General features: G+C 44.2%; 1 protein-coding gene across 1 annotated transcript in view; it reads right to left on the bottom strand.

Moving 5' to 3' along the window:
- Positions 1–13,540, bottom strand: part of LOC124306763 (teneurin-m) — a 342,803-nt gene extending 329,263 nt beyond the window's left edge. The window contains exon 1 of the mRNA XM_046767737.1: positions 12,587–13,540. The gene's annotated coding sequence lies outside the window, so the exon portion shown is untranslated. The remainder of the gene's footprint in view (positions 1–12,586) is intronic.
- Between the last annotated feature and the right edge of the window lie 6,459 nt (positions 13,541–19,999).

The raw sequence follows: 19,999 nt of genomic DNA, 5'->3' as shown, positions 1-19,999 counted from the left end.
CGAGGAATTCACTTTGATTCGTATAAACGTTGCGGCGTCATTGTGCCGGATGCACGAAACGCATCCATCGTATTCGGTAACAATGATCGTTGATTTCCCCCGCAGCATCTGCAACCTGTTTCAATCGTGGACCACGTACGCTGTGCACTGTGACGTCAATGACGCGGCTGATTTCATATACTGTGGTTTCTGACAGGTTTGGTGGCGTCGGTTCCTCGGGAACCAATCAAGACGCGATTCACAGCCTTAGGACGAATCTAGAATGACCACCAATTGCGGGCAGCCTCGATATGCTGCGGCATCCGTTAACTCGAATATAGTTATTCCAAACTATAAACCACTCAGCTTCCATAAATCACGCCGAGCGCATTTATTAATATTCAGTAAAATGATACCGTACATCCCATTATGCCAGATTACAAGGCAGAATCTGATTAGTTAAGGACACCGTACAGTTCCTACATTCCGGTCGCTCAAGGATTTTTCACGCGAATGATAAATTGTTATGTTATGTTTGTGAACAGGTTGAAAAACCATGCCGAGAAATTTTTTACTTCGTTCTCGTCTGCGATTTTTCATCAGCTTCAAGCCCATCTGAATGTCGGTGATGCAATTTGCGCCTCTGTTCATATAAACGATTTTCCCAATATCCGTCGAAATTTAATCATTCAAGGTAATTAAAATTAACTGCAACTCTGTCGACTCGATTTTTCAGCACGCACACTCTTGAACCGCAGATTATACGTACCGCGTTTTGAAATTAAAATTATTATAGGCGTGTAAAAAATGATTGCAAGCCTCGTTTCCACACCGGTGATTTATTTATGAATTTTCGCAAAATAATTGCGATGCTGTGTGAATTTTAAATATGTTAGCGATGCGTTATAAAATGTGTAATTCAGAATTGAAATCAATTTAATTTCATACGGTCTATGAATATTGTAACGTCTTCGATTTTCTAAAATCCAGCGATTCAATGAGTTCGAAATATCTATTTGCTATCGGTATTCCGTTTGGGTAAAAAACGCGATGAAAATCTGTGATGAAGAATGAGGGTCGGAAAATCTAGTGGCAAGCAATACATCGTAGGTGGTCACACATAGGTGTTGGCATTTGTGGCGAAAAGAGACAAAAAAAAATCAAAATCGAGTATGAAATATAGCGCGCCGATATCGGTCGTACGGGATTTTCAGTGCAAAAAAGTGAAATACATTGTCGGAAAAAGTATAAGAGTAATACGGATGAGATGATATTAGCAGCGATTTTTTTCAACTGCATCCGAGTGCTACAGAAAGAGGTTTACCTGGTATTGACCCTCCAAAGATGTTTATTTGGGTACATTTGGATTCGATCCCGTCGCTACTCTCAACTCAGAGAATGGAGAAAGAGACCGAATCGAAGCCAGGATGATGTATATTTGTATTTATAATAATTTGTTGTAAAAACAAAGAGTGTGAAGCTGTTCAGTTGAACAAATTGATTTTTGAAATATGGTGGAGAATTCGGCTTTGGTCTTATTGAGCCGTGAAGTAGAATTTGGTTGAATCGCAAAGTAGATGTGAGTCGGAGACAAATAGTATGAATTCAGGAAAAGCGCAATAATTCAGAATATCAATAACGGGGAATAAAAGTAGCCGAAATATGAGGACAGTAACGAGCCTAAATAGTTACCATAAAGAATATGAAAGAGTTAGTAAGTATACGTATAAGCAATAGGTAACGTGCGACCGGAAACGATGGGGACGACGTAGCGACGTAGCGTTCGCATAATCTTGCAGATGATCGCGGGCGAATGCGTAGTATCTACCTAGATGAAAATTGGGCTGCAGCATTCTTTTTATCAACGAACCTCCGTCGGCAACCGACGTACGGATTAACTGGAGAGAGAGAGAGAGAGAGAGAGAGAGAGGGAGAGATACAGAGTGGATACAGCGGGCTGGCCGCGGTTTGCGGAGAACGGGGAACGAGGGTGCCAATAAAACCGGGGGTCACTACATCACGCCGGCAGCGTCCAACAGCAACGGCATCGCCGGTGGAACCACCGCTGGCACCAACTACGTCCAGCGATATACCGTCCAATATATTACACAGATAGGCATGCTAATTCAGCTCTATCCCCTGGCTCCCGCACATTCGTAAACCGCATCTATACGTGCGCGATATACGTATGCATACGTATACGTCGATCTCCGCGGTTCGGTGTAAGGTATAAGGTACGTGAGTGTGTTATATACGCCTGTGGCGCGTAGGTTGTAGAGCTGGTAGTTTGGCACCGTCAACCATTTTCCTGAAAATATTTTAATCCTTGTTTAAAACAGTCCAGAGTAAGGTTTTACGTTTTTTCAGGGTACAAATATCGAGCCTGTCTTCCGGGATCGGTGTGTCGATACTTCTTCCTGCAAACCCTCTCAGCGTGACTTATCGTGTTCAGGGGTTTTCTGGTGGCACGTAACTACCGTTAATGGGTCGCGCGATGGTGTTCAATGTGCCACCGAATTCGGTACATAGATTTCTGTCACGGGTTTCAAAGCTTGTTTGGATTTTCGAGCTTCCGCATCCTCGCACTGTAACTATTCCGTATAACGGGCAACGGTTTCAGGGTGATCTGTGTTCAGGCTCAGGTGACAACCGCGCGTGCAGCTTCCAAATTCGATGTGCTTATCGTTGATTTCGGGATTTTGACCAGCCGTTACAGACCTGCGATTATTCGGCGATTCCGTTAAAGAGATGAAACGGGAAATAATTGATCGTGTAGTTACGGCCAGGGAGTATAAATTGAGTCAACTCGTCTGTACGTTCGGAAAGCACCGGGACTTCGGTCTTCGACGAATACGAGAGATTTTTATATTGGTCTTTCGAACTATCGAAACGTTCGTAATATGACATATCGTTGAAAAAAGTGGCAGCTACTTTATCAGGTGTTTCAGGTGAGCCAGATGGCCGAACGTGGAAATACGGAAAGGCACCAGCACCAGCGGCAAGTGCAGTGCATTACCTTCACAGCTGGCGCGACGCCGAGCTTTACGTTACAAATCACACTGGCTCAGTATATTAATTAATACATGGAAAAGTTTGGAACGACGCTGCTTAAAAGTTGACTCTCTCTCTCTCTCTCTCTCTCTCGCCATTCAGGGCGACGGTCTTCTGGTCGGCTTCGATGTCGGCATACCTATAATAATGTTCGTAAAGCGTTAAGGACAGCTGACGCTTTTGCAGCGCCAAACTCCGAGGATAACCATGTTACGACATGACCTATTCCTGGAGGAACTGGGCTAAGGGCGTCTAGAGGGTACTCTTTTAATCGGTCAACTCGAGCTTTGAGCAGACGGAGGGAAGACCGGGTGACGACTTTCCAAAATCTGTTGTAGATATACCTGTCGCGTATCGATTTCGCGTTAGTATCTTAAACCCTGGAGGATACGTTGATCCCCGGCGATATTTCATTCGCAATTATTGTATAACCTGCATAGGAAATGTGTCAAACCGTTGGCAACGAGCATTAGCAAGTTTGCAGTGCGGTAGGTACCCGCAACTTCGGGAACGCGTGTTGGGAAACTATTTCATAACCGAGGAAAATCCCGACGGGGATTATCAACTCGCATCCATTTATACAGGCATGCATTCGCGTCGTACGATACCCAAGGATTCACTCGACGGGTTGTACGGTTGGTTTGAAGTTCACGACAATCATCGTTTCGATTATTGTTACGCAGGGTGTGATTCGTGAAGATTGAGTGTGCTGTCAGTTTTACGGAGTCCCCTTTTTCGTCTCGTCGGTAATTTCATGTCGGATAGAACCGGGCTGCCAAAGGCTCGAAATGTACGAGCTCCTTCGCTTTTATTCATCTTTTGATACATTTCACTCGGAGTTTGCAGATTAGAGGTCGCGAGGCTCAGAAGTTCTCCGTGGCTGGTCGACCGCTTCGGGTAAGGATACGTATAAGGTACGTTATTTCATTACCGACCCGACCTTCCTTTCCGCTATACTCGCCGACCACACTCTCACTCTCTGCGCCATCGACGACCCTGCGCTATTTTCATTCTCCTCGTTCTCTTCCACCCCTCGGAGTATCGCTCTTATTCCACTAGCTCCACTTAACCGACTTTCGTGTTAATTAATTTGCTCGAGAGTTTTAACGACTTATCGCGCTACAATTAATTCTGATGAAATTGCATAATCTGCAGGTTGGTTCTACGCCATGCCGCTAATCGCTCGGCAGGACGAAAGAAATTTCAAATAAAAAAAAAAAAAAAATAAATAAAAATAGAAACAGTTCAATAATTGTAATTAACTTTCTAAGAAGAAAGAAGAACATGCTTTCTGCCCTCGTAATTAAATGCTCACGTCGAGAAGTTTGATTCACGTAATTAGATGAACGTGAAAATTTGTCTGTCAATTTTCAATTTTAGCGAGTAGTTTTTTTTGTTTTTTTCTTTCTTTCTTTTTTTTTCTGAACAGTTTCGTAATGTCAACGATCCTTTATACGACTGTTATTCCGACTGTTTTTACCGAATACAAGTTACAGCCAAAGTCAAAAGCGTCTGGATCCAAACAGATTACGACTTTGACGTGATTAGACATCAAAAGACGAGTCAACTCTTGCAATAAAACTTCTTTGACGAGGGAAAAGGAGCCCGCGAGGCGACCCCTTGTTCTTCAGAGAAGCACCCTCAAGTGTTAGGGAACTCATGGTTGGCTCTTTTTAAAAGTAATTTTCCGATTACCAAATCTGTCCTTCCGAAAAGAGCGTATACATTTATATTTTTGTCTAAACAAGTTGAACAAGTCGTATCCCTCGTTTCATAATAACAAAAAAAAAAATTAAAAAATTGACCTCTCAGCTGTGGAAACGGGGAATAGCTAAAGTGCAACAAAAAGATGTAACTATCTGCTAACGTATCTTGTTAAGTAGAGCGGAATATGAAGAGAATCGGAAACAGGAACAAATAATGGTAGAGCTAGATTTTTTTCGGGCATGAAGAAAGATTAATCGAGTCTCGGGAATTCCAGTTCAACCTGAAACCAGGCATTCAAGTTTACTCGCACACAGATTGGACGGTTAGAAAAATGGTCGGTTTTTACAGAAGAAATTGCGTTACCACATGTCGGTTTAACGCACATCAACCCATCAAACGCTGTACCGATGTAATTTAAAAAAATTAATCAAATAATGTTTCACACGAAACAAAAATATTCTTAATTTCTGTAATATATATAAATGGTTTTAATTTCAACGAAAAAAGACGAACAACTGGTATTAAAACCCGAAAGATTCTGTTGCAATTTTGCGAAATCGTATTTACTCAGAACTGCGAAGTAATTTTTTTAATTAGTTTGATTAAACGGTTGATCGGGAAACAACGACGACGAAACGTGTCGTCTCGAAGATAGTTATAAATAGACATGGTTCGAAAACCCGAGACCAGATGCATTACATGACCAAACGTCGGTGGGCATATCTGCAGAGTACAGAATCCTGCAGAGGAATACGAATCCTGCGAAGTGCGACGAAAATTACGGTCGGTCTCCCCGTAATTACAATTCAACCGAACTTATGCCCATCGCTGAGATGTGTCAAGTATTTAATCAAAGCCAGGCCGAGGTTCGGCGGCACAATGGATGACGGCGGGGGCCGCCCGCCTCCGGTATGACTGGGGGTGCAATTATGTCGACCTCATTCGCGGACAGCTTTACTCCTCTCTCTCATTGTGCGCCGCCTCCCCCCCGCGTTCCCTCCGGATTCCGCCTCTCTCGATTCCACTCTAACCACTAATTCGGCACTCGCTCTCAGCTCTCCGATATTATTTCTCCTCTGCTCTTCTTTTTCCTCCATCTTCATTCAGTTTCTCCTTTTGGTCCGGCCAGCAGCAGTCCGAGCTTCGCGTCCCTCTCGCACGCCAGGAGCTATTACGTTCGCGTTACTCCAGAAAACAATTAGCTCCACAAAGCAGCCAACCAACTCTTTCTATTCTCTTATTTTCCTCTTTCTCTTTCTCCTTCTACTTCTCTTTCTCCTGTGAATATTCTCTCCCTGCATCGCGGTCGACAGGCGGGAAAAAGAGGGGAAAAATGAGAGTAAAAATAGGAGAAAACAAGGCGGAAAAAAAGGGGTGGAAAAAATTTTGCTCGCTCCACGACCCGACGCCTCGGCGACGACGCCGCTGTCACCACGTTGCACGTATCTGAGGATAGGAGAGCTGCTGCCCACCTGCTGCTGCTACCGATTTGCTACATCTGCTGCCCGTCCAGCACGTTTATTATCGGTATTTTTTGGCCGCATTTACCTGCAGTATCAGTTTCGTGCCTCATTTTTGCACGGTCTTAGCGCCGCGACAATCATTCGTGGAATTCTCGACTCGATAGCGATTAGCAAAACGATTTTTTCAGCCATGATCATATTATATACGAGTGGAAGTTTACCACTGGGCTAATTTATTGACTGAAAAACCTCGAGGCCTGATCGTTTTTTCACAGACTTATGCAGCGTTTTATGTTATATTGTACGTATACTGTATACATATAGGACATTCCGTAAGCGAAAAAATGAGGGTATAAATATATACGTAGATTACCAAACAAATGAATATTTAATTTGATATGGGACATTTCACTTGTGAGATATAACTCAATTCGACAGACATTTAGTTCAGGTGTGTATTCCTATATTTTCTCGTTTCCTTGACATTCATTTGATTCTAACTTATAAAGTCTCAAAGTTGAGAATTAAAAAAAAAAAGAAAAAAAATGCTAGTCATTAACAAAATCGGAAAAAAAATATTTCTTTCCATTTCGCGTCTTTGCGTTGATTTTTTGTGCTGGTGATTTTTTCGTACGACTGACGGATGTTGGGATATAAAGTAGTGCGAAAATTAGAACACTTTTGTGAACCATTGGTAAAAAAAAACTAAATAATTCAGGGCTTGCTTTTCCGATCCCCGAAATAGCATGTTATATAAATTGGCGGCAGGTCGAGTTGGCTTGGAATGCCCCATGTACGAGCAAATTTTTTTCCGGCCAAGTTCGCGTGATATGTCATAGGCATACTTTCGCATAGTTGAGTCGTGCAATTATACCTGCAAACTTGACTAGGTTGAAAATCGTTTTCTCAGAGGGTTTTTCTGGGCGCTTGAAATTCCAGTGAATGGCGCAACACGCGAAGTGCTGGACGAAGTGAACCGGCTGAAGAGGGAAACGCGATTTACTCAAAAGCATAAAAACTTTTCAACACACTCGAGGGGCACGTGGGGTCGTGATCTTTCCACCTTGCGGGGTTGATATTTTATTTTACTTTACTTCCTTACTAGGTGCTGCCGTAGTTACGTGCGATGCAAAATTTTTACCGCCCATAACTTGGCGGGAATTTACTCCCACGCACTGTGCACGAACGTTTTATGCGCCCACTGGATCCATCGATTCGCGATTTTTCTATTGCGCCATTGTGGCAATTAGCCTCTCAATTATAGCAAGGAAATTCTCCTTTTGTGGAGGGAAAATAAGCGTGTGGCCTCTGATCGATCCGTGTGCAATTTCGGGTGAAACTTGGCTGCCTTGTGCGTTGAGGCACGGAGCGATTTCACGTACAAACACAGAGTCCGCATCCGTGGGGTCGAGTTATACTTACCTGCGACTTTCGACTTTTATTATACATGCAAAATCCACTCAGAATTGGAAAAATGTAATTGGTTGAGAAAAAAAGACGAAAAGAAATAACTTTGAGCCCATCTCTCGTGGGACAGCGGGAAAAAAATTCTATCGACTCGGTCACTTGTTCTTTATTAGTTTTTTACCGTAAATAAAATGAAATTCCCCTCCTCCTCTCGGTTTTCCACCCCCTGCCGTTTATACTGCTACGTCCAAAACTTTTTAACTTTCTTCTGCGGTGAAAAGCAAATAGATTTCTTTGCAAATATTCCACAGCCACGTCACGTCGACCGCGGTCCAGAGTCACTTTTCGTATATAACAAGAGAGAAAAAAAAGTACACAATATCCAATATCTTAGCCAACAGCCAATTTTGTCTTCGTCTCGAAAATTATTCTTGTTGAGGTACGCGCGACTGTGTAAACCGATCGATCATTGTACCCGTCAAAATTTGTCCCGCGATACGAGTTGACATTTTTTTTCTTCTATTTCCAATTATTTGAACAAATACGGCAGACAAATTTGCTTTTTTCAAACTTGTAGCTTATTCATTCGCATCAATAAACAATATCGACTCATAAATTACAGCAGAAACATGTTACATTTCATTCTTACTTTGTCTTCGTCAGATCCTTACGATCACTGGTCAAATTGTCCTGAGAAGTTCATCGCTCTCGAAGTACTCGTGAATCTGGATGTGAAAAATTGTACGTTTGGTATCGAGGAGGATTCGAAACTTGCGAGAAACTCTGCAGGCTGATCAAGCGGAATACGTAGACGGCGATATCCAGCAATATCTGATGCGATCCACGTACTGCATCAGCCAGCGTCTGGAGGGACACGGCAGAGGTACGTAGTCTGCGAGTACCGTAGCTGTCTCGTATTATGGGAACGATTAAGGTGGTGATAAGCCACCGCCGAGGGATACGGGGATGGTATGTGACGTCGTCGGACAATCTATAGTTATTAGGGGAGATTACAGGCCCGGCGGCAATCTAACGGAATGGCTAGGACCCCTCAACCATCCTCCCAACCCCCTTCATCCTCGGCCAATCGCCGTTACGTTCGACCTTAATGCCTCCCTTAAGTCGGACATTTTATAAAAACTCATTCTGGCTACGAAATCGAAATTTCGAGTGCGCGCCCTTATCACAGGAGCTCTCTACGCGGTGATGTGTATATTGTGTAAAGTACGAAAGGGAGAATTTTAATATTTTCGTAATTGCACGTAGTAACGAAAATTATTTACTCAATGCATCGGCCATCTCACCCCAAGATTACGGTCGGTGAAATGCCACACTTGAGAGAGATGGCTTCTGGTGGTAATTGGTTATCGATATAAAAATATTTCAACCAATTGAGTTGGAAAAATTTGAATAAGACGAAATTAGAATTCAAATAAATAATTGAAATGTTACGATTGTCAAGCGGATTTTACCAGCATTGGCTCAAGATTTACGAGAAAATAAAACAGAATTATTAGATTCAAAGAATCTTCAAATGAAACAGAATGTTCTGATGAATCTTTTTAATATCTCTAATATTTTTCGAGTATTCCAAGAAATAGAAATGATCGGTCGTGTCTCTCCCAGTGAGGCATCTTTTCTGGATTTACCTTATTAAATTAATGCGAATCCGCCTTTAATTTCGAGACAACCTAACAGAATCTCTGTTTTTCATTTGACTGCGAACACTGGTAGCTAGCGTTATTCTCGTGAATATGGTATTGAAGTGAAATTGGAAAAAGTTGTCGTATCGTTTTTGATCTGTGACTGATGCATCGTCGTATCGGCGCGGTAGTAATAATCGCGAGGGATGACGGGGCGCAGAATGCAAGCAGGGATCTCGTAACGCCGAACAAATTTCCGTAAACTCTGTTCCTATACGGATCGGAGGACTGACAAGCCAGACGCCGAATCCAAATCCTTCATGATTGACTGTCAATTATATTTGATCGGCGGCAATTTGTACAATTTACATTGAGCCTTGTCAAGATTGATTTCATGCACGATGCGGCCGCCAGCGGGTCTTTCAGTTTCATTTATTCCTTCTTCTCAATCGTGGTAAACAATTTCTCGTAGTTTCGCACAGATATAATACCGCGCGTCATACTTAACCCACCACTCGTCTCTATCTCTCTTCAAAAGCTCCGCCATTGCTATTTCTAAATAAAATCCTTACCACCGAGACGAACGATCCATTTTTTTCGCCCGCGCGGTAAAATTTGACGAGGAAATATTTCTTAGCACGAATTGACAGAATACCAGAATGGCAAATACCGCGACTGTTTTCGCGATAAGAGGTAACCGCAGGCTAACTTCGTCCGAACGATAGAGGGTGGAAAAAGTCGAGTCTTGCGTGTCGCCGGGGGTTCGAATGCGGTTGCATAATTCCACCGTAAACTTGGCGCTATTTTTGCAACCTCCATTAGCATAACCCGGCCGTTTTTAATTTCCACTTTGCTAAAACTCATCTTATCCGTATCAGAAGTATTCTGTATACGTACAAGTCTGCAGCGCGAAACTTTGGCTCGGATCAACGATCAAATCATAGCCGGGCGAGCGGCCTAAAAGGCAAAACTACCACCCGGCCAAGAAAACTCGATAATTATCGCACTCCATCGCGCACCTAACGTATAGTAGGTACGTTAGGTCTGATTGCGAACTAGGTCGGGCTTGACTGCTGCATAAACGTAGACGAGCGTGTGTATCGTAGGTCGGTGTAGCCTGCAGGGCGTAAGATCACGCGAGTGATTTCCGTTCATCGCATCGTCATTATCATCAACATCGCTTACACAGGTAACACGTATCCACGCACCCCCGTACTCGTAAGGCCAGGTCGAGTGGTTTCATCGCGATTAACCCGCGGTCGAATAAAACGCTCAAACAAGATATAATACAGCTACGAGTAATACGTAAACATCACGAGTATGGTTACGTCGCAGACATTCGCGGGTTCACCGTCGAGTCGTGTAGTGATTTACGACCGTCTGCGCTATCTCTTCTTCGATGTCTTGGCTTGATTCGGGAAAAACAACCCTTTGTGAAAAATTCAATTTACATTTCTACGAACCTTTTTTTTTTTCACGCGCTAAAGCCGCGCTGACAAACAGCTGCGTGCTTTGTTGGTAAGCTCAGCTTTTGCAAAATTCTAATGAGGGTAAAATTCGCCCGACAAAACTAACCCTGGCACATGCATTGTCGAAGGTGATGAAACCAACACTTTCCTCCCTGTTCTCTCCGTGCCTGCAGCAAAGGCTCTACGTGAGTCCCGTTTTATAAGGCGCGATGATGAATCGATGAGAAAATTCTTTAAACGAGCCACGTGAACCTCTTTCTACCCCAACACAGGTTTTCTATCGGGGAACGATTATAAATCGTTTGATCGAAAAAGCATTGTGTCGTATAAATCAGTGATCGATCGACGCTCTCTACCTCTCTCGCTCCCTCTTTCTCTCCCTCTCTCTCTCTCTTTCTATCGCTGCGATAGTCGCCGTTTCCGAGCTGTCATCCGTGCGTCATTTCATTTCACCGACGACACGCGCTGATCGCTAATAATTCCGCTCCCTTGCCAATTTGACGCTATTCTATAACGTCGCGGTCTGGTTCTGTATCGGGGTATAATAACATAGTACCAAATATAGTGATATTCGCAGTAAGTTGAATTCATTTGCTACACGGTGGATGGTACACTGACATTTTGGGTAGCCTAGCCATGCGGAGTAATTAGTAATCAGACTTCGTGAAACGGGGTCTAACGCAGCTGTGGGTGTTTTCTTTTTTTCTTTTTTTTTCATTCTTCCTTTCCTCTTGTCGCCAGCAATTAGGAGTCAGTCAGTCAGTCAGCCGGAGTCCGTCTGGCTAAATGCGTCACTGGCACTTATTATTCTTGTAGCCACTAGCCAGCGGGTAGATAATGCTCGCAAACAGTCCGGTTAAGTCTGTTCCGTATTCAAAGTAATTCTCGCGTGTGTGTGCGTTTGTGTGTGTCCGGGTGTTGGTTGAGATCGGAGACCGAGTAAGAGACCACCCAGAACATAGCGCAGTCCTTTATTTCACTCCTTCATTCTTACTTGCGTTCTTTCTTCTCCTTTCCTTTCCTTTCCTACATTCGTTTCTTACGCTTGTGTTTCTATGGGCCATCAACCCGTTGCGTCGTCGCCGTATGCCAACCAAAGTATGTACGTATCCTCTTTGTAAGTGGAGTGTAAGCCTCTGCCGCGCATCTTCGATCTATATTAGTCTCTATGTGTATTTCGGTGCGAACCCGCCGTTTCTTTTCTTGTGAAACGTGTACCTACTTCATATGGTAAGTGATCAAGGTAGAGGCTAAGAAGCTTCTAGTGGCTTCAAAATTCGATTATGTATTTATGTATTGATGGGCGGTAAACTAGTTCATTTGTAAAAGCGGCCTGTACCGAACAATCGACGCCTGTTACGGCTTACGTATTTTTCATCGCGTCACGCGAGTGAAAAAAAAAAAAAAAAAAAAAATGAACAAAATGAACGAACGGGGGTGTGAATTTAAACGCAATTAACAATTCCGCTTATCGCTGCAATTTCGTCGCTCTCAATTATGTCGTAAATATGTCATCAATTTCACTTGCTTTATGAAAGAAATATCTGCACAACATTGATATTTTTATTCCACTTTTTTTCCAGACTCACCCGATGACCTTTAAGGTGGTTGCGGTGTGGGGGGATTTTCGGGTGGACGAAAATGAAACGCGTAAAATTTGTTGGAGAAATTTTACGGCGGAGTGAGCCCTTTGGGCGGGAAGATCGGCCACTCGACTTTGAAAAACAAAAGGCTGATCGGCAGCGGGGGAACGAAACCGACCAGGAGTGATCCTTACGCGTGGCCGACTTCCGCAAGCTTTAAATATATCCCGAAAGAAAGATGAAAATTGACGGCCAAGGGTGTAAAAGTAGAGCTTTCGACTCACCAGCTAAAGCTCAGCTCTTTACTCCGCAGCTTCAGACGATGAAAGAGCAGTCCAACGTTGCTGTCGATCGTCGTTACTGATTTTTTTTCTTTCAATACTTAACAATCACTCTGTTTGTTGATTTCCTCTTTTTTTTTTGTTTTTTTTTCCTTCAGGGTGAACAGTTCTTCCGTCTAGTTTCTCCACAAACTGCACTGAACGTCACTCGTAGAATCCAGCCTTTCAACCATGTGGAACTTTCGCCTTTCTCAGCTGCGTCGCGTGAGGGTGAAAACAAGCCGCACACTCCTGATAACCCAAAGCTGCAATCTATGTCTCGATGCTTTTGACCGACGAATTTCAAGTGAGTTACGGACGCATCAACGCCATACGCAACTGCTATTCAGTTGAGCTTTCGAACAGGTGCAACAATGCTTTCCCTGCAGTCCTGCTCGTTTAGCGAACGTGCACTAACTTTAGACAATGCCTTGACACACAGTCGGCGATTTGCTCAAGCTTCGATTTGATTCCTCAACGACAAAATCGAGCGTCAATAAGGGTTGACTTCACGTGACTAAATTTCCGTGTCTAGGATATGTTTCAGACGGAAGGATTCCGATTGACCAAGCATGCCAGTTCGGTGACTGGAAAAACTTGGAGAATTCCTTGGCCGCTAAGCATTAAACGGACGCTGAGGAAACGGCTGGGATTTGTCTTGGAAGAGATGCCGGGATCTGAGCTCTGCAAGCTCGCATCAATGCCGGTCTACCTTCCGACCGAAGTCGCAATTCGGCTGTTTTACTGTCTCTGATCTGCCTTTCGAGTATTTGTTCTGCCGTAGGTGCTGAGGACTCTTTCCCACATTCAGCGCCAACTAAGGAACGGTTCAATCACGACTTGGATGCACCAGCCGAGGGCACATCCAGGCTCGAGCGTGGCTTTGACAGAGGGGCAAGGACTCGCGAGGGAAACGTCCGTTCACGAACAGTCCGCCGAGCGCACTGAGCTTAGACATCATCGTCCTCGACGGTTCTTCTGGATGAAGCGAGGTTCGGGGTTCGATTCCAGGCTGCGCTTGCGCCACGTCATGCGCCCGAAACCAACCCCCGGTAAGGACCGAGGACTACGAACGCCGCTCTAGTCGAGCTTCATAGTTTATCCTCACTTTTCTCTTACACAAACGTAAATGTATTCTCTTCCGATGTCTCGGTGCAGAAACTGATGCGGATACGAAAACCTGGCTGGATCCACCCGGAATGTACGAAAATTTTCGTCGTTAGTGTGACGCGATTACCCCGGTCTTCGACCTTTGACTTTGGTCCCAATCTTCTTCCGGGCCAACGACTCGGTCCCTAATGGCCTCAAGATTCATCTTCGATAGTCCGATGAGCCCATTGCTTCCAGGAAAATTCTTCGATCCTCAGAAGCTGGAACCTCCACCCTCACCAATATCGTAAAGCAGGTATATGTATGTGTGTACAAATGCGATATGTGTATGTGCGAAATGTTTAGGCATATCATTGGTTCGAATCGGTTTTCCTCTGGAAATCACCAAAATTTAGGCTACACGGCGACTTCCAGTAAAACCGTTTCATGTTACATTCTACAGCTAGGCAGCAGAGAGAAACTTGATCGTTCATTTCTCTGCGCGATGTCTGGACCCAAGTCTGTGTGTATACAGGGCATCGATTCGATACACACTCGCATGCCTGGGGGATCCCTCCTAACGGAATCTTCATAAAAAGGGGCATGAAATAAGGAATTTTATTTGATTTTCTCGGATATCTTGATTTCGATTAGGAGAAGAAGCCTCTACCGGTGACCCTCTTCGGATGATCCGAAAGGCACCGATATCCTCGAATGGGTATTTTTCCCTCGCATATTGACTCGGGCACTCCGAGTCTTATCCTCCCTTATACCGTTCCTCTAAAACTGACAAGGGTTGAGAGGCGTGTTGGCATCGCAGCGATCGTTAACGCGAAGCGTCTTTCGTGCCCGACAATTGCTCTATTTAAACTCGGATCGGTCCAATCACCTCTAGATCTACAATCAGACAAATGTGTCATGAAATCTTTCGTTAACGTTGTGACAGAAGCCACTGCATGACTCCGCGTGAGGCAGGGAAACGTGACGACCAATCGGATCGAGAGTAACGTCGGTATTTCGCGGGAGGGATTAATTGGGATAGCAATCACTTAATCTCCTCGTCGTGACGCACTCGTGATCATTGACCATGGCGTTCAGGGGTTCGTTGGTGGCAAAGTGCAGGCCGGCCAAGCGGCGCTGCAGGATCTCGAGTTAGTTTCTCGTTCCGCGGCTAGCCGTCGTAATCGTCCGAAATGGCATTGAATGGCCTTTGACGTTCTCCACCGTTGGCGCGGGGTTTTTCGATTCGGTAGTAAAAAGCTCTGCGGAGGCCTCGGGCTTTGTCCGATGGATTTTAGGCCCGGATTCGATCGGATTTGCATTAGTGATCACCTTTTCGGTGACAAAAAATACGCTACTTTCACTTTCGGGGCTGCTCCGAGTAAGAAAAATAAACTACACGTTCCGATATTCAGGACCGTATTTCGCCCAGTCCTTTGTTTAGCGAAAGTGAGTAAAGGAGCCGGGATGCTGGCACGGTTCTCTCGCCGAACTTGAGAGGAGAATTAAGTTAAATCCGTCGCGATTGACGAAGCGGAGGCGCCGCCTTGCCTCTCCTTGCCTCGTCTCGTCTCGTCTCAGTCGGTGGGTGGGAATGAGATTTAAAAGGAACGGTGCTGCCCGCGTGATTTAGCAAAAGTCTCATGCCAGATAGCGCTGCGGCAGCACAAATCAAAGGGTTCATCCTCTAGCGGCACCGAATCCCGTGATGGCGGTTCGCTCTCTTTCTCTCTCTCTCTCTCGCCTAGCTCAACTGAGGGCACGAGGCTGAGGGTGATGCGCTTTCAGAGACGAGAGGGAGAATCTAATCCGTAATGGCATTGCGAATATCGGGAGGAAAGGGTCTCCTGCAGGGCGAGGGACAGCGGAAGCCGAGAGGGCGAAGGTTGAACGGCGAAGGGTGAAGGGTGAAGGGTGAAAGCCGAAGGCCCGGGCCTCGGCTCTGTCACCGACATCCCCGTCATTCATCTTTATTCTAATCTCGGCATTAATTTCACGATTAATAATCGCAGGGGCATTATCATCAACGGTAGTCAACGGAATTTGGGACTTCGTGGACAGCGGACTCGCCGATGGTCTTGAAATAAGCTCGACGGGAGCTGTCTGCAGTTGGAATATGGAAACGATCGAAACGCTACGCAACAACGGCAAATGTAGATACCTATATAGGTATGCAGATGCAGATGCTGCTCGATGAACACAACCGCTTTCAAATTTGGCGCAAACTTCGTTAGTCCGATCCCTTTGTCTGGCGTTCCTTGCATTCTTTTCCGACTTCCAGACACTGTAAGAAGGAGCACCGCAGGACTCGAGCTCGCAGCTTCTTTGCAGCGCACTCAATCACCGCCGTCCGTGAAACCAGCTCCACGTACCCTCGCGTTATAAACATACTCTGCACATCTTACGGACACACGGACACCTCTGGAAGATGAATTATCGCTGCGGTGGTTCTTGCGGCCGACATATACATATAGGTATGTACACATATTCGTACCCATCATTCCAGCGACCACGATTTGAAATCATTTTTTTTTGCTTGTTTTTTATTCTTCTTCTTCTCCGTTTTTTCGTGCATGAAACTTTCGTCGTATCGATAAGTTTTTATTCATATTTTGACAAATTTACAACACACTTCTGCGGAAATGTATATACGTGCACATTTATAATATATATATATATATGTATATATGTAATAACTCGGAATTGAATGCGAGCTTCGGGGCGTCGGGAGTTTGGGGAATCGGGTAAAGTTTAGAAGTGGAATAATTACCAGGTACCCATCGAGGCTCCATTGGTGCATCGTGCTTCGGAAAAGCTTTGTCCAACTCGAACTGTACAAAACTCCCCCTCCTGACCTCCTGCCCCGCTCATTGAGTCTAGGGATCTCTCTCGCTCTCGGATCGTCGGCTAATATTTCTCTCTCTTTTCTTCGTCAGTTTCTCCGCGTTATTTCTCTCCAACTCTTAGCTCTCTCCTCGCCGTTTTTAACCACGGCAAAAGGACCAGTGATTAAAAAATAATAACTCGCGTCCTCTAATGGAAACCGATATCAATGCCAATTACACAACCGCGTGTAAACCGATCCTCATAACCGTCGGTTAACGCGCTCCGAGCACAAAACTTGCAAGCAACTCGAAGAGGAGTTAACGTTATAAATTTACCAGCTTGATCTGCGGACCTCCATCAATTAATAAAACGATATGCATATATCCTAGGTCCTCGTACCGACAACATTGTCGAGTTAAATTATCAAGACTGTGAAACCAGCACCTTGAGGAAAACGATATACACTGAGAGAAATTTTTAGTTCTGGTTACCGCTTGGTCCTTAACTAATTTTATATTTTACCAGAATCGAAAAATATAGTTCTAGGTACAAAATGAAAATTAGTTTTGCAGCTGTTACCGGAAATTCTAGTATCCGTTACTATTCTTTCTCATTGTGATCACTGTTACTATATATTCTTGTAATTTTTGCGAAAATTTAATGCTTGTGTAACAGTAAATTGACGTTAAAACCTTGTTTAACTAAAAAAGTAGAGTAAACCTCGCAAACTGATTTTGCGTTGCGATTACCAAAAAAGGGTCGACAATAGCGCAAAATGGTTAGGCGTACCTCGTTTTTCGTAATCCCAACAATATTCAAACAGTTTTTTTAACGATACTCGTTTTACTGAAATTTTCTAGTTACTGTAACAAATGAAATTTTTCTCAGTGTATATACATGTGTACATGTATGCACGTACATACCTACGACGTGTTTCTTTATAGTCATTGCTGGGTATCATTTAGACATCGGAGATCCTGATTGGGCTTTAATTAATGATAATGAACATATCACTGCCGGTTTTAGTGGACGTACGTACGTTAATTGAGATGCGTGGACGGATTAGACGCCCAGGTCAATAGAGACGTATGTGATTTAAACACGGAGCTACGACGGTGGGCAGAAATGTCGATTGTAATTTATTCGGTATTCCCAGGGAGATATATTTTTGTAAATTTAAAAGCAATTAAAACGCCCGAGTCTCACCACCAGCAACAGCAGTAGCAGCGTCTTAACTGATTAACTAACGACCCGCAATCACCGACACGCCAAGGTGAGCGAACCAACTGCGGCGATAGTGATCGTCGGAGAGGCAAATTGAATCCCTCAAAAATAACCACACAAAAAGTTTACCGAGCCATTAAAAGCGCGCTTTTCTTTATTTTCACGATTTTTGTATTATTTTTCTCAATTGCTTCGGTTCGTTATTAACGTTTCGTGTTCTATTTCACCCTCGTCCGCGTTCGTGACGCGTGTCCTCAGGCCTATTGCGTTTTCTCTTCAGAACTGTTGCTGCAATTATCACAACTTATACTTAATGCTACTCCTACGCAATTCCTGCAAAGGTCTTGACATTTTTTCCTTTATTTTTCCTTCTTTCATCATAGCCTCGTTGTCCGCCCATGCAACCGATGCACGTGAGTGGCTTCGAAAATTCATTTGGCATTTCGTTAAAAGATTTAAGTGAATCTACACCCAATTCTGGGGTGAGGTTAGCACAGTCGGCGTACATCGCACGAGCGTGTGGAAATAAAGATTGATGGCGTTGAGGACTATGTCTGGTCTGGTCTGGTCTCAGGTATAAATACTTGGTCGGGTCTCGCACGCAACCGTCTTGAGGAAAAGAGAGATGGAAAGGAAAAAAAAGAAAAAAAAATGGTGGAATAAAAAGAAACATGTGTATATACGTATGTGGATTTTAGTGCTCCCTATAAATACACGCGCCTACAAACGTATGTGCGTATAAGTTATATACGGTCTCGTAATTTCATTCAAGCTCTGACTCACTCCCTCTCTTCATTCTTACAAGCTCTTCGAATCCGAGACCTGATTGGACCAACTATTCTATACACGCGAATGACTTGGTAATTATGACTCTTTCAACGCATCAACTTTTTCCTCGCGGGTCGTTTGAATTCAAGCGTGGACAGCGACATCACAACGCAGCTTCTCATTATAGCTTCGTGTCTATTATGGTTTCAATTCTGTTTCTCTTTCGTTTTCACTTTTTAACCTCTTCAAGGATCTGCATCTTCACGTATCTTTGACAGTATGTATTGGAGGATTTTCTTCTTTTTTTGTTACGTTGAGATGGCAAAGAAACAATTCAACCATCGCGAAGCTTTAACTGCTGTAACGCCGATGAATCTGTCTGCATAAATAAAAATACAACTTCCATATAACGAACTCGTGGGCCTGCAAAGTGAGGGAATAACTTATGCGCAAGCGAAGACACGACTCTTCTCACGAAGTGCTGAGGAAGGTACTCAAACGCGCCAAAAAGCTCCGGATGACGATTTTACTACGGATTTTACTCCGCTACCGAGATATTATTGTATGATGAAAATGGTGTTTCAGGGTGAATGACGTCTCTCTTAAATCAGAAGCTTTAATCGGATATTGGATGCCATTCGTCTATTTTCTCGTAGCGGTAGATCGCATATACTGTTTATTTTACTTTCTCTCATCCTCCTCCGAAGCTGCTGTTTGTTTTAACACTCCGCATTTTATTTTTTCAACGCCAGCGTAAAACTTTGCGAAATATTGGAAAAATTGGAAAAAAACGTGATAATGGATCGGTGAGGTGGTGACGTACCGTTGACCTTTACGTGGTTGATGCTAACCGGCAAACGCGTTCATACGTGTATTTCGATTCCCTGCACTTAGCCAAAAAACCCCACGCAGAATTTACAGGTGATCGTGCAGGTATCGCGTATCCACGTAGCAACGCGTACAGGTGTGTATGAGGTACACTTTATTGACGGCTTTATTCCGGATTTACCGAATTACGTCCCGTGCAAAAAAAAGATAAATACGCCGACGCTTGGCCGCTAGGGAAAGAGAGGAAGAGAGATAGAGAGGGAGGGAAAGCTGATGACGAGGAAAGGCGGGCAAACAGGGGATTGGGATGGATGGAAGAGGACGAGGGGGAGAACAGGAAGAGGAAGATGAAGAGGAAGAGGACGCGAAGGGAGGAGCGACACGGTTCAAAAAGGGCGAGAGCCAGACGGAAATAACGAAATAGAGAGAGAGAGAGAGAGAGTTGGCCGAGGTTCTATGTTGCACAGTTTTCCTGCAGGATCGGTGTGATTTGATAAAGTAATCTGATATATTTACGGCATTATTTTTCGCCGACTCGGCAGGCGCAACCCGCCCGCATCCTTCCTTCCTTCCTTCCTTCCTTCCTTTCTTCCTCTCCTCCTGATTCATCCCCCTGCAAAGAAGGTGGAGCCACCTCGGAAG

The sequence above is a fragment of the Neodiprion virginianus genome, chromosome 6, assembly GCF_021901495.1.
Source record: "Neodiprion virginianus isolate iyNeoVirg1 chromosome 6, iyNeoVirg1.1, whole genome shotgun sequence".
In the NCBI taxonomy this organism is placed as follows: Eukaryota; Metazoa; Arthropoda; class Insecta; order Hymenoptera; family Diprionidae; genus Neodiprion; species Neodiprion virginianus.
The sequence above is the reverse complement of the archived record's forward strand: the minus strand, read 5'-3'. Positions and strand labels throughout refer to the sequence as shown.